We start from the raw sequence: 13,361 nt of genomic DNA, 5'->3' as shown, positions 1-13,361 counted from the left end.
GGGCTCGAGCCTGTCTATTCACCTTTTCACTTTCTCACACAGTTCTGCACAGGCTTCCCTCTGCTGAGCTCAAGCTGTCTTTCTCTTCGTGGGGCACGCTTTGTTTTAGGTGTCTTTTCACTGTCGAAGACTTTCAAAAGTGGAAGGATTTTGCATTAACCTCTGCATGACTACATCGACCTCTCTTCAAACAATCCCACACATCACAATCTTCCTTATCTTGAAATATACCAATGCCTCTTGGTCGTGGTAGTTTATAAACAACGTTCATATACTTTTCCCTCTTGGCACATTCAGATTTCATATACTTTGCTTTTCACTTATTCAACTTTCTTTCGAGATCGCAGTTACATTCTAGCCTTTGACTCCCGCTGGAATCCACTTCAACTCAGAAAAATTTCAAACAAAGTTTCGAATGTGCGATTTCACCTTGCAGGACCACTCTGTTACTTTGGGCCTCATTACAACTCAGGCGTTAAGGGTTAACGCCGTCGTTAACCCTTAACGCCTGATTCCGATTTTAACGGCTGCTTTTAGCAGCCGTTAAAATCCATGGCGCTAAACTGCCTTGGTGCTAATTACGCCATCGTATAATTAGCGCCTTCCCCACTCCCATTATGCCCTATGGGGCAAAAATGGGAATGGGGAAGGGTAAAATGGGAAATGGGGATTTACCGCCCCACTCACCTTGGAATGGGGCGGTAAATCCGCCACCCACCATGGTGTAAACATAGTTTACACCATGGTGGTAAAGTTGGCGTACTTACCGCCTGGGTCGTAATGACCCCCTTTGTATCCGTTCATTTTACAAGTCAGCAATTGTCCTTTCCATTATGTGTTTTATCGGCACACGCGCAACCTTCAACTTTTAAGTTACAGTTACTACTGGCTTTTAACACAAACCGGGCTTTTGTTGCCTTTGATAATTCACTGGCCGTGTTAATTGGTCTTCTTTCATCAACGCTCTTCTTGCAGCAGTCAAGGCTGTTACCAACACCTCCTCTGCTCCTCCCCAACTCCGCTGTTCACCCGGGAGGGTCACAGGCCGCCTTCAAGCACTGTGAAGGTTTCTCTCTTCCATTCACTTGGTTTCAATCTTGGAATGCTTACTGCTTCCCGAAAGTGTGGAATTCCTGGCTGGCTCTCTGTCGTTCTTCGCAACTGCCGATCAGCCCATTGGCCTTCCAACTTTCATAGCCTGGTACAAATCAGCCCCGAAAGAGCTGTTCCTTTTCGTCTTTTCGTAACAAGCCTCGCTCAGAGTGTGTCTGTGTGCGCCACCTTTTATCCTGACAAGGAGTGTTAACAATTGGCAGGTGTGCATGGTTAAGATTACGTACCTGACTCTGCCTGGCCTCGTTACAGTGACAGAACCATTGCAAGTCAGTAGAGGTAATCTTTCAAAGCCTCATTCCTCATCTTCCTCAGCTCAGTAGTGTTGTCAATGTGAAATGGGGAGGAATTATGGGAGTTGTAGTTTCCCATAAAATAAGCATGGATATGGGGTTAGATGGGTGGTGAAAAAAAGGGGATACCATGTCTTACCATCGGGTGCTTCTCCTCCACTCCGCGAGGACCCCCTACCCAGTGGATCCTCCCTCGCTTGCCCACCCCCAGGATCCGGATCCAAAAGAAATGGCCTTTCCCTGGCCACCTGAGTACGGGATCCCAGGGGACTAGGTTGTGAAACACCCTCTGGTTTTTCACAGTGACTGAAAACTGTACTTAACTTGACTTTTCCTTCGCTACCACTTGGGTCGCTGGGGTTTTCTACCAAAGATTGTAACCATGGAAGGTACCAGTGAATTAGTAGGACATTTAATGTAATAAATATCTGCAACTCACTACTTATCCTAGGATAACATTGGCCTCATTGTAACTCATTTTACAACTCTATTTCTGTTAGTGTTTAGGATTGAACTGTGACTTATGCAGGCACGTACTGTGTATCTAACTGTATATGTTGTTTGGGTGGCCCTCTTGGTTCGGTTTCTAATTCTTTAACACTTTCACTCCCTCTGTATATTACACTACATGTATAGGATTCACATGTGGGGTTGATCTATCTTACTGTTTGATGGAGGTTGTGGGCAACAGAGTCCAAACCCACATACTGGCATTATCATCTTAAAATGTGTATGCATTTACATATGCAAGGAGACCCTTTTTGACCCATCCACGCCCTAGCATTAGGTGGCCTTAAGAGTGCCATCAGGAAAAAGCTGTACATTAGCTTCAAGAGTGGGAATTACCTTCTCTAAGGCCCTTTACTGTTTTAATATGTAGACATTTTCAAGTACATCCATCTGAAGTACTTAGCTGAGCTTCATGTGATTTATGTGTAACCCTGTGATAAAGAGTATACATTTTTCAGTATTTCTGTGTAGTGACCTCTTTTGTGTACTCAGTTGGGTCATACTGTACATACCCGCCAGTCTTCTCACCTCACCTGAGTGAAGCCTGACTGCTCTGGTATGCTATCCAATGCAGAAAGTTCTGGCTATCTTTGGTGGACACCATATATTCACTTACAATAAGTGTTCATACACTCCTCAACAGAGGGCTGTAGTCAATTTACCCTAATAGCCTTTTTGACAGTTACCTGCTTGTAGACCTTGGTTGACACATTCAAGTATCTTGTTGTTATCCGTAATGCACATCCCATTTGTAAATCAGCAAAGAAGGTGTCAAAACTATTTAAACATATGGGGCCTCATTACGACCCAGGCGGTAACCATGGCGCTAGTAGCGCCATGGTTGCCGCCGGTATTTTACCAACTCCGCCATGGTGAATGGCGGAATTACCACCCCATTCCAAGGTTTGCGGGGCGGTAATTCCCCATTCACCATTGGCCCTTCCCCATTCCCATTTTTGCCCCCATAGGGCTCAATGGGAATGGGGAAGGCGGTAATTACGGTTCCGCAAATTGCGGTACCGTAATTACCTTGAAAGTCCCTTTGCGGGTTCCTTCCTTAACGGCTGGTAAAACCAGCCGTTAAGGTCGGGACCCGCAAAGGGACCTCGTAATTAGGCAGTAAGGGTTTAACGGCGCCGACACCTTTTATGGCGCCGTTAACCCTTTACCGCCTGGGTCGTAAAGAGGCCCATGGTCTGTGAAAGCCTCTTTCTTGGATACAAACTGGGACTTTTCACAGTTATGACAGGGCTTTATTTGTGATTGATTTTAACAGCCGGGACTTTCAGCAGAGGATCTTTTTGCCTTCATTTAATCAGAGTGGAAACCTCACCAGTAAAGTGCTGATCTCTGACATAAGAGCAGCCAACACTTCACAAGTTTGAATCCCACGACAGTCGACTGAGCCTTGCATCTGCCTGAGGTCAATAAATCACATACAATTAAATGCCCTAATAATAACACATGCTATTATAGCCCTTAGAAATGGGAGGCATCCATCATGAAGCGCCATCTTGGAACAAAAAATATGATTTATCAATGCCTTTTATGCGCGAGAGAGGTATTAATATGGATCTGCATCTTCTGTGAGCACTTGTAAATTTCAGATTGAACAACTAACATATTGCAGTCAGAGGGCCTCATCACAAGTTGGGAGGTAACGCTATTACTGCCGCATTTAAGGGCTGGACCAATCTTGAGTTGGGCGGTAAGTTGGAGTTTTACCTCCAGAAAAAAGCTGGAGGTAAAAATGTCCACTTACCTCCCGTTTTCGGTGCTATTACTGCTGGCGTAATTACTGACGGAGGTAACAGCCCCCCTACCCCATTGGGTCCTATGGACCCAATGGACAAAAACTGCCTAACCGCTACTCGTGATCGGGCGCCAATAGCGCTGGACAGAGTAGCGGCAACGCTATTTGCGCTGGCGGTTACTGCTGGGATACCGCCAAACTCCCGATGAGGCCCAGATAATGTAAATACTGCCCAAAAAGATGTGTGTTTAATTCAGTGACCAGGTTCCGATTCCATCTAAGGAAGGCAGAGAAATGGGAAAGAACATGTTATGTTCTCTGCAGAGGCATAGACAGGTTAGGGTCTGAGCAGGCCCACCCAAAATCTGTAAATGCCCACTCAGTGCAGTGCTGTGTGGGCATTTACAAATTTCACCCTGTAGACTGAGCAGTAGGGGTCGCTCTCAGGCTCCCGTGCACCACACATGTCAGGAATCAGGAGGCTCTCCCTGGTTCCTGCCTGCATGGAGCATGTTAGCTGGAGGTCTATGGAGCAGCTGTGGGGGAGGCAGCGACTCTGGAGGGAAATAGCAGTTAACAAAAACAGCATTTTGTTTGTGTGTGATTGTGTAGTGTGTGCAAGGACTGTATCTACGAATGTATGTGTCCGTGGGCGTGTTTATGTATGTATGCACGATTGTGTCTGTAATTGCACGGTTATGAATGAATGCAGTGTGAATAATGTACATCGGTGCAACCCGGCATTTGAATGTAGTGAGAATGTTCTAAGTGCTCGTATGGATGCATGACTGGTTGGTGAATGTGTATGTGTATCTGTGTGTGTGTGGATGTGTGTGTATATCTGAATGTGCTTCTGAGTGTGTGTGTGCGTGTACGTATCTCTGTATGTGCATCTCTGTATATCGATGCAAGTGTGTATCTCCCTGTGTATGTGTATATCTCTATGTATGTGAATACCTCTGTGTTTTTGTGTATCTGTCTGTATATATATCTCTGTGTATGTCTGTATATCTTTGTATTTGGGTGCATATATCTGTGCGTGCATATTGTGTCTGTGTATATCTGCGTGCATCTCTCTCTCTCTCCCTGTATATCTGTGTGTGTGTATATCTCTGTGTATATATCTGTGTGTATCTCTATATCTGTGCAACTGTGTATATTTTTGTGTATTATGTGAAGTAGGGTTTGGGGTGGAGGGATGGTTCTACAATGGGACTGGCTGGGTACCACTTTGCCATGGAATTTTTTACCTGCATTAAGAGCAAAGCGAACATGATGCTCTAACATGGGGGAGAGGATGGCATGCTTCTTTACTGTGGAATGGCGTTATTTTACTGTTGTTAAGGTCAAAGGCAACATGATAAGTGTTCTTATATGGGGGGGGAACATTTGTGCAGTCCACAAGGCAATCTTTTCTTACTGTGGCATGACATTTTTTACTTGAGTTAGGGGGCAAATACAACATGATGAGTGTTCTTATATGGGGTTGGAGGGGAGGGAGGATCACCTGAGTGGAGGTTCACAAGGGATTGGTGGCAGGATACCCAAGGACGAGACATGGTATTCCCCCAGTCCTAATAATACCCCAACCTACTCTCCCTCAGCTTTCATGGGTTATTTTGAATCTCAGCCCGTCTCCCCCTCCGTATTGCCAACAAATACTGAGATGAGGAGGAGGCAACTAAGAGCAGTAAAGATTACCCATAGGAACAATATGGGGAAAGTAAGGGAAACCTAATATAGAAGGAACTTAAGCTGTCCCACTAATAGAGTCAGGCAGGGTCAGGCATTTTCTTGCACCCACAGCTCGTTGGCATCTTCTACTGGATCCAAAGGCAGGAAAACCTACCTCCAGTGACATCCCATGTGATCCCGCAAAGACCTTTGGGAAAATCGGAGTGAGGGCGGTGAGTAGTCGCAGTACTTACCAGTGCCCCATCTCCTCCTTTCTAAAAGTTTGTGAAAAACTTTGATTTATTCCATTCTTTCGTTTTTTGAAATGTTTACCTAATAAACTGTGCCAGAAGATAAACTACTTTAATTAACAATAAACTCCTTGTGAAGTCTCCTGGAACCCTTCTCACCACCACAATAACTCTTCCTGCCTTTGTCCACTCTCCTAAAGGAAGTTTGTGAACTTTTCGGGCACAAGGCTAAACAAGTTAGGGCATCTATTCCTGTCGACTGGTTCTCTCATTCCATAACCACTTACCTTTCCTTTTAGGTATTTAGGTGAATTGTATGCATTTCTATAATCAAAGGTGTATATGTTTTATATTTAGAGTGTTGTGTGCTAATATTACCTGCTTGATTCAGTTTCCTAGTGTGTTTTTGGGCCTATAATAAATTTACAGTCCGATTCATAGAATCTAGCACAGAAGCAGCGCAAGCAGCGCGCGCAGAGAGCGAGCGTGCGCCATGCGTGCGCCAGCTACGGGTCAAAGCAGCAATTGCGCGCAACGCGTATTCACGGATTTCCCAGGCCATAACCTGCTGTGGCGCAGTAAACATCCAACTGCGCCAGTAACGCTCCCAACACCGCCCCTTGCACCGGAAAAAGCCAGTGAAATGTCCAATACGGCGCAAGGCCCCACGCTATCCTTGGGCCAGCACACAGCCCCCGTAATTGCGTGGAAAATTGAAGCGTACCCCGCTCGCGGCAGTCAAACCGCGTGAAAATGGCCTAGTGAAACCCTGTGAAATCACATACCCTGCTCACGCAGTCAAATCACTTGAAAAGGGCCTTGCATACTACCGCAAACTTGCATACCCCGCTCGCGCCAGTCAAATCGTGTGAAAAGTGCCTCGCATACTCCTGCGAAATCGCGTACCCCGCTCGTGCCATTCAAATCGCGTGAAAAGGGCCTTGCGTAACTCTGTGAAATCGCATACCCCACTCGTGCCAGCCAAATCGCATGGAAAGGGCTGCGTGTGTGGTGATGGGTGTTAGGGGGGTCCCATGTGGTGTGGGCTGCCTGCGGGGTATGGTCCCATGTGGGCTGCCTGCGGGGTATGGTCATGGGTGATGGGGGGCTCCCTTGTGGTGTGGGCTGCCTGCGGGGCATGGTCACGTGTGTTGAGGGTCCAGTGTGGTGTGGGCTGCCTGCGGGGTATGGACATGGGTGTTGGGGGGTCCCTTGTGGTGTGGGCTGCCTGCGGGGTATGGTCACGGGTGATGGGGGTCACCTTTGTGGTGGGAGCTGCCTACGGGGTATGGTCGCGGGTGTTGTGGGGGTCCCTTGGGGTGTGGGCTCGCTGTAGGGTATGGTCCCATGTGGGCTGCCTGCAGGGTATGGTCACGGGTGATGGGGGATCCCTTGTGATGTGGGCTGCCTGCGGGGTATGGTCACAGGTGATGGGTGTCTCCCTTGTGTTGTGGGCTGCCTGCGGGGTATGGTCACAGGTGTTGGGGGGGGTCCCTCATGGTGTGGGCTGCCTGCGGGGTATGGTCCAGACCTCTTTGTGATGACGCGCAAGCACTCGACTGGAAGCCTGCACATCATCACGAAGGGCGCCTGTGCGCCTCGCGATATCGGCTAGCATGGGCTCCACCCTGTCACGAATTGCCTTGTCTGCAGGTAGTGGAAGGTCAGTTGACGTGGACTCATCTGCTACCTGTGGACGGGTCTGGCCTGAGGCATGCCCGCAGGTGCATACTGATGCAGGTGCAGTTTCAGCGACAGGATTAGGCACAGGCCCCCCTGCACCAGTTGCACCTGCCTCATCACCCCCGCCAGGCCCCAAGTGCTCGCCTGATGCGGCCTCCTCCACCTCCTCCTTACCCACCACCAACATGGATGACTCCGAACCGTGTTCCGAATTGGATTGCCCCTGTGGGGGCTCAGCTGTCCCTCCCGCTGCCGAGGAGCCCACATCCAACTTCACCTTCTTGGGCCTCCCCTCAGCAGCTGAGGCCATAGTTACGGACGTAGCACCAGTCTCCTTGCTCCCGGAAGAAGTAGTAACCTGGAAGGATGACTGGGCCTTGCATCTCAGCCTGGTGGAGGCATTCCCGTGGCGGTGCTCCTCAGCACCGTCCCCACCCTCTTCCTCCATCGCCGCTGTGGATACGTAGACATTGAACACAGACATCAGTGTACCGACCAAATGTCTGCATGACACAAAGCAAATGCACATGAGAGTCACTGTCAAACGTCACAACCATCATCACCCTCCACAACACACAGGTCAGTGCAAGCAACACACATGCACAAACATGCGTGCCACGTGCAACAAACATTTGCATCCATGTACACGGCACTGCGGCACATCAGAAGAGGGGCTGAACCTCCCATGTATCATGGAACATGCACATCACATACACTAACATCACCTGACAGTCATGCATCAGGCCATGTAGACCTCCCGTCACAGTGTACTTGTGGACAACTGGGCCGCATGAATCAATCACGCATATGTGTCATGCATACATGGGTGACATGGGTTGGCCAGTCACACACTCACCACTCATACACACGCACATGTACACCATGAATGTCCATGAAGGTGACATAAGCATCCATGTCTCACACCTCTCGCACGGCAAGTCCAGACACAGGCATGCAAACATGTGTGCGTCATCACATGCTGGTGTACATCATGCATTGTAACACAGACACCATTGACGTGGAACACGCTTGATTGGACTAACATGCAGCACTGTCATGGACATGCACACAGACATCCGTACATGAGGCATGCCAGACATGAGGCCAAGGTGCACACTACATCCACACCTCAATATGCACTACACTGGACAAGAACACATGGATACTTACCACTCGACTCCGGACAGAGCTCCAACTATAAGACCTGGGTGTGCAGCACTGGGCTGATGCGCTCCAGGACCCTCATCTCATTGTTGGTCAACTGGCCCCGGCGCCCCACTCCATCACCAGATGCAACGAGGTGCCAGGCCTTGTTGAGGGTCCTGGCTCTGAAGTCTTCCTAGCGCTTCAGGACATGTTTGTAGTCACGGGGTGCCACCCCCTCTGCGTTGATGGCACCCACGATGTCCGCCCAGATCTTACTCCGTCCTTCCTTGTCGAGTAACGATGGTCCAGGGAAGAGGGCATCATAATGCCCAAGGACTTGCTCCACCAGGATGCCAACTTCTTTGCAAGAGAAGCTGGCAGCCCTCTGCCTCTATGCTGGGGTGTTGCCACTTTCCCCAGATGTTGCTTGGTCTAACATGGCAACTCCCGAAGCAGGTGTGGGTGGGCAACTTGGTCCTGGGTCTGGGCTGTCGAGCAATGGAATGGCAGTCAGGAGTGTTCTGGGTTAGCAGAGGTGGTCTCAGCAACAGGATTTCTGGCAATGGCTGATGTGCGGGCACCAAATTGTGGGTGTGTGGGCAGCAGGCACACAGAGTGGGCTGGCAGCAGCAGATGGCTCGTATGAGGCAGCTAGGGGCGTCTGAGGCAGGTAAACGGCCTTGTGGGCAGCAGCGTGAGTCTTCCGTGTGCTTTAGCGTAGCCAGCTGGATGCAGAGTGACTCAGCACATGCAGAAACAGCGCATTAGCGTGTAATCAGAGGAAATGCCCTAAGCGCGTAAGTTACGTGACACGCGCGGGATGTTGGCGTTGCCATTCAGTACAGGCTAAAGGTCCGCATAGGACACCAGTCCACTGTACATGCTTTTCGTGGGGACCGAGGCGTGAGATTCTTCTTCTTGTGGGTTCACACGCAATTTGCTCACCAATGTGGCAGTACGTACTTCTTGTTTACTGCAGCAGTGCTTACTTCTTGTTTTGGCGGGGGAGCTGTCAACGTGTGTTTTTTTCTTCATTTTTCCAGGCAGACGTTGAGTCATGCACGTATTTTTCCCACTATGGTTGCCCCTGTGTGTCGCATACCCCATTTTCGCAGTCATAGTAGCCTGCGTGTTCCATGCGTATGGATTGTTTTTGTTTCTGGGTGCCACAGCGTACTGCAGGACTTTAATTCCACGCACGTGGGCTACTGAGGGGTCGTGTGCACATTTTTCTTTTGTTTTTGGGGTGCCTGAGCGTTGCATGACCTGTCATTTTTCCCCTTGGGTCACAGACAGCCTTGCAGGAGCACAGGGGTACATTTTTCATCACGTTGCCCAGGACAATTGTTGTCTGCACCTCCCATTCGTACTAGTACACCAGTGCCATGACTGGGAGGTCAACAAGTGGTAAGGGAGGCAAAGCTGGGCGACCTCCCAGAGGTGGCTGCGGTAGAGACGTGGCCAGGGTGGCCAAGGTGGCCGTGGTGGGCGATGCGGGCAGGGTGGCCCACGAGGGCAGTGTGTCCAAGCCCATTCAGGGACAGCTATGCACCCCCGCCCCCGCAGGTCATGGAGATGCAGCTGCAGCTGACACCACCCCAGCTCAGGGCCTGCTAGCCCGGATTGGTCATGGAACAGGCATGGGATGACTCACAGGCTGACTGTCGTGCCAGGAAGTCCAAGCCACGTGTGGCGGTGAAAGTTGCTGTCACCAGGCCACGTGGGTCTGGGGCAGCAATGTTATCTGCTGCCCCGAGCAGCCAGGATGTGGAAGCTGCAGGGGTAGCTGCAGCTGACACAACCGCGGCTCTGAGTCCCCCAGCCAAGACTTGTTGGTCCCGGCCCTTGACCCCGAGGCAGTTGTGGCACTGGGTCCTGGCGACAGCACCCAGCAGCCAATGCCTACAGTCAGACCTTAGATCGTCATGCCATTGCCTGCTTCCACCTGCGCTTCAGCCCCTACTGACCGGAGCGGCAGAAGCCACTCAGGGTCCGCACCACCTTTCAAGAGGAAGAAGCGTGCTCTTGCGGAACAGGCTGGGACCACAAACACGGCTCAGGCCTCCAACACGTCAAGAAAGCAGACTTTCAATAAAGTGGAACTGGACGCACTTGTGGGCTACGTGTTGGTACACGGCACCAGCATGCTGTTGACAACAGGGTGCAAAACTACGCCTGCTCAGCGTAGGGCCCACTGGCAGTGCATAGCGGACCGTATTAGTGCCTTGGGATGTGAGAAGCGCAGAGCTGATGATTGCTCGAAGTGTTGGAATGACCTCCGATGCTGAGCAAAAAACAAGCAGGCTTCTAATTACGCCTCTGCTCTGGTGACTGGCAGTGGATCACCACCAGAGGACGATGAACTCACTGAACATGAGGTGATCGCTAGAGGGTTAATCGCAGAGGGTCAGGTCCAAGGCGTGGGAGACCTCCCGGATTATGAGACAATGTCTGGTGAGTGTTGATGCGTGTGTGTCCAGGCCATGTGTATTGTAACGCTCACCTGATTCTCGCAGAGGCGCCGGTCTTGACTGGGCGACTACCGTATCTTCAAAGGTGATGTGTAGCACCCGGTTGGCTCTTTGGGCTGGACCTCTGTGCACTGTATGCTGACGTGTAGAGTAAGATGTCTGCAGATAGAAAATATGGGGTTAATGAACTGGGGTTATTGGGGTGTCCCTATCTCTTTCCTCTTCTCCTCTCCGGTAGACCCCCAAAGGTTAACACTCTCACCTTAGGTAAGTGAATGCCGAGCTCTCCATCTGCCTCGGGGCAGGGTGCTGTAGCCAGTTTCTTCACTGGATAGGTAGCGCAGGCCTCTTGACTTCAGAGGACTGCTGTCCGTCGTTTACTGCACGAACGGTAAGTTTCGAGTCATTCAAATGTCTTTTTAAAGTCTTTAGTAATGATGTCTCTTGTTTTGCAGGGTTCCGGCGATGGCGGATGACGGGCTGAAGTGAGTTGAAGATGGAGCCCGTGTGATGAATAGAAGCGCCTGGAAGCACGTGAGTAAGCGCTTGTTGCCTGCTTCACGATGCGCTCTAACTGTCTTTTTATTTTGCAGGTAGGAGTTCGGAGCGGCTGCAGGGTGCCGGAATACCCACTGGATTAGATGCGGAAAGGAGTAATGGCACGTGAGTATTAAAGTTCCCCAATGTCTTTAAACGCACCTTGTTTTGTCTTTCAGATGTGGATGCAGCGCCGAAGGCCTCCGGAGCGTGCGAAGAGTTGGTAAGCTTTTGTCTTTCAGATGCCGGAATGCAGTATGAAGACCTCCGGAGCGCACGAAGAGTAGGTAAGCCTTTGCCTTTCAGATGCCGGAATGCAGTGTGAAGACCTCCGGAGCGCACGAAGAGTAGGTAAGCCTTTGCCTTTCAGATGCCGGAATGCTAACCTGTTTTTTCTTGTCTTTATAGGTGTTGCTGAAGACTGGATTCAGGATGGTAAGCCTTTTTCCTTAGGCCCAGGACTGGATGCAGAAGACACGATGAGCGTCCTGCTGCAGAGGGTGCAGAATAACGCAAAGCAAGATTCATCCACCGGGTGTGGTTTAAATAGCCTCCTGTAGTGCTTAGGTGTCTCCTTCCACAGCCACGCCTAAGTAAGAAAAGAGTTCCTGGTAAGAAAAGAGTTCCTGCCTTCCAGAAGAGTTCCAGTGTTCTAAATCTAGGGAGTGGCTCCAGCCCCACCCAACAGGAAAAGTAGTTCCAAACAGAAGAGGATCAGAGGCTCAACTGGCAGGCAAGTAAGCAGCATGGTCTGCTGCAGGTAAGTCCACCCAAGCATTATGAGCCCGGCGCTTCCAGCGCTGGGACTGGGCATATTTATGAGCCTGGTGCCACTGGCGCCAGGACTGGGTCCAAAAGGTCCCAATTGGGACTGGTTGGCACTCGGAACCTGGGTTATGGATCTGCTTCCAAGGGAGTTGGGAAAACCCTGACCTTTTGGAAGCAGTGATCATGACATGTATATTGCTTGGGTGATGTGTTGTGATTGACTGCCAGTTCAGGCTATGTAGTCATGACTGTGAAGCAGGAGACCAAGTTCAATACCGGGTCACATAGCCGCTCTCCATAAAACCCAGTCCGGGTATATACTTAGTCAACTACTTACCAAAAGTTAAACTATAAGGTGAAAAAAGTTGCCTTTACTTGAAAAATGATGAAAACATTACATTTCAGTTGTTCTTCAAAACAATTTTATCAAAAATAATGATCTCCTAAGTGAGAAGTCACTAATATTCTCTTAGTGAGGAAGAATTTGCCACAATTGATTTATCAATTAGACCAAATTGCCAATGCATTTTCGGAAATGAATTTCCTTCATCAGGGCCAGTCTAAAGGTAAGACATACAAGTTCAAAGAAACAAATTCGCATATGTCAAGTGACACATACATATCATACATAATTGAAATAGAGTCAAAAACATACCATACAGTTGTGGTTTCAGAAGTGGGAGAATAAGGTGAGAATATGGGAAAAAAAACAAAAGATAAAAAATTATGAGTCTGTGTTTGTTGTAAATAATCAATCGTAAAGCCTATCAAGGAAGGCAGATTACATGAAAATCAGTTGTATGCAATGTGTGGCACAATATATTCGTGTGGTACTCCAAAAACTGCCTGACAAATATCAGCACAGCAAACCAGCCTGTAACAAATGGGCTGGAATCAGTAAAAGTCCGTAATTAGGAGGGGTTTAGAATGCGTGAGCAAGATTGCGAGTGCAAGCTTACCATTCGTAATACGAGAGAGGAGATGTTCTCCTGTTGCTGGGGCGAACGCGTCTGCGGCTATCACATCGAAGCGTTGCTAAGGTAACGCTTCCTTTTAATGCCACGTGACCGCATTGCAACCCGGAATGGGTGCGCTGTAAGAATCAGAGTGTGCAATCAAGCCTGTGGGCTTGATATGAACAGTTTTAGATAATTATCTGGCC

Source organism: Ambystoma mexicanum, chromosome 8 (assembly GCF_040938575.1).
Source record: "Ambystoma mexicanum isolate Mex_15411 chromosome 8, UKY_AmexF1_1, whole genome shotgun sequence".
NCBI lineage: Eukaryota > Metazoa > Chordata > Amphibia > Caudata > Ambystomatidae > Ambystoma > Ambystoma mexicanum.
The sequence above is the reverse complement of the archived record's forward strand: the minus strand, read 5'-3'. Positions refer to the sequence as shown.